The following is a 2,724-nucleotide window of genomic DNA, read 5'->3' as shown; positions in this document are numbered from 1 at the left end:
AAGGCTAAGTTCTTTAATTAAGGACTCAAGCTCTAATGTAAAAGTTTGAAGTGAGTCAGAAGAATCATCTGTAAATGGTAAGTACAATAGTTTTTGGACTAAGTTTGTATCAGCTCTCTCTGTGTCAGCATAATTACTCCTAAGAAGCTGGACTGCGAGATCATAGCTATCATTTGTTCAAGTTAAATTGGAGATTACCTTTTAAAGCTTCTCCCTTTAGTTGACCCTGTAAGTAGGTAAATTTGGTAGTTTTAAGAGGTTATCTTGAGATGATTTCAGGGCTTAACATCCCCATGGCCCGGTCCTTGACCAGGCCTCCTTTTTGTTACACACCCCCAGGAAGCAGCCTGTAGCAGATGTCTAACTCCCAGGTACCTATTTACTGCTAGGTAACAGGGGCATCAGGGTGAAAGAAACATTTTGCCTATGTGTCTCTGCCTCCACTGGGGGATCGAACCCGGAACCTCAGGACTTTGAATCCGAAGCACTGTCCACCCAGCTGTCAGGCGCCCATGCGCCTGGAATGGAATCCACTGTTTAGGAACAGTGGATTCAGACTCCACTTAGTAAACAAAGTATTTCCAGAAGTTGTCCCAACTTTCATCCTTCATTACAGAGAATGTGGGTAAACTGATTGAAGGCAGTTTATCTTCTGGTTGAGTAATACTGGGAGATGCTGTGGTTATCTTATTCTGGGTGATTAATTTGACGAAAGGTTGCAATCTTGTCTTTATGTCATCTTCGTACTGTTCTAGAACAATCATGACATTGTTTAGTTCAGCATCTTTTAATTGAGTTTTTGCAAATTCAGACAAATACTTTTCCATTTGACCTTTGATTTGTTCAAACTTATTTGTAGCTGCTTAGAAATAGCCTTCCAGTTCATACTAATCAACTGGAGAATGTTGAGACATATCATGACATTTGTTGATTCATCTGGTCAATTGACCTTTGAGACCTGTTAGGGGGGCCCATTTCATCTTTTCGGCTGTAGCTATGCTGGGTGCTTGTTTAAGCCTTATAGGGCTTGTGTTGCTAATACTTATATAGCTTGGCTACTCATATATATGTGGAGCAAGTATTGTGGTAATAGCCTAGTGACTAAATTTCAGCTCCTAGGCTATGTTATCCTACCTTGTGTAGAGGTTGGCATACAAAGTTAAATATGAAAGATTTGAGTGGTACACAGTATCACTACAGGAAGTTCCTCGGGATAGCTCTTCATTATCGCCTAAGGATGGAGTAGTGATACCTTGTAACACTCAAAGATGAAATATAATAGAAATAATGTAAGAATGGCAAATATATAAAAAATACAATTCGTGTAGTTAATAATTCCCACCCTATTTCGGGTCTGCACAATAGATTGAATGTTGGCTAAGTTGTACATTCACTAGCTGTACAATACATTTACTAAGTTGTACAACACTAGCTAAACGATAATCCTACCCTTGATGGGTTAGCACAAACAAATAAATTAGGCTCGGTTGAGCATTGTTTAGTTCAGCTCTCGCCTAAAATTGTCCTACCCACATCTAAGGGTTGCGAGAAATTTATTACAATACAATAAGGTGGAGAAATGGAATGGTGAAATATTTTGTTTGATTTTCTTTTGTTTTATATATGTGAATATATACAGATTGTGTTTGGCCTTCTTGCCACAACCTCCTATTAATTATTAATTGAGGTGGGGCAAGTTAGGCTAGGAAATTATGGTAGGCTACTTGCTGCTATAATTTATAATTTAATTTAAAAATAGCTTAATTTCTGGCAATCCTGGTTCATACGGACCAAATTTTCTTATTTTTTGGTATGTACCAGTATGTGCTAAATTTGGTGCACTGGTTTATTTATGGATAGTCTAATTTTGACTATCCAGATCAAAGATAACCATAAAATATGTGGGGAATTTTCCAGCCGGGAAATTTATTTATTTAGCTGATAATATTAAAACGGACTGTGTTAAAGAAAGTGGACTATTATTTATTCTTAACTTCTGCTGGGGGATTACCCTGTTCACATATCTTGGGGGGGGGGGGGTCATTAACTGGTAATTATAATCAATAATTATAATTAATAAGGAAATATTACAGAGATAGTTTACTAACTACTGAAACTAGTGCATTAATTCAATGGCCTTAGCTGACTAGAAGGTTTCAACGTAAATCATCAGGAGAACGTCAGGAGGGTCAGTGAAAATAAGCGTCTCATAGCTGGCATCTGGTGCGTGTGTCACGGAAAGTTGATAGTCTCTGGCTCCCAGCTGATCACTTCCATTGTGCCAAAATTTTACACTAACTACAGTAAAGTAAATATCCTCTCAGCTAATTTCAAGTCAGTAGTGATAATTTCCTAACTACATTTGCTCACGATGGATTTTTTTATGTACATGTGTCATAGCTGATCACCTACTCAAATGAATCAAAATACGGCCACACATCAATTACCGAGTTTATATAACCAACTGGATACCGTTTGCTTTATAGTCTGAAGGTTGTGGCAGCATTGGAACGTTAGACCAAGGATGACGTAAATATCCGTCGCTACTAATTTGCTTCCTTCGTGATCAAGACTAACACCAGCTCTATTTGCGCATTGGCGTCTTCCTTCCCTTATCGAGGTGTAGTCACAATAATAGTCACGCTACTAACTTTAACTCGTTCATTAACGCAAATAGATAGGCGTTATTTATGCCTTAATTAGTTAATTCTAAATCCAGAAAAC

Source organism: Procambarus clarkii, chromosome 6 (genome assembly GCF_040958095.1).
Source record: "Procambarus clarkii isolate CNS0578487 chromosome 6, FALCON_Pclarkii_2.0, whole genome shotgun sequence".
Classification (NCBI taxonomy): Eukaryota; Metazoa; Arthropoda; class Malacostraca; order Decapoda; family Cambaridae; genus Procambarus; species Procambarus clarkii.
Note: the sequence above shows the minus strand (reverse complement) of the source record.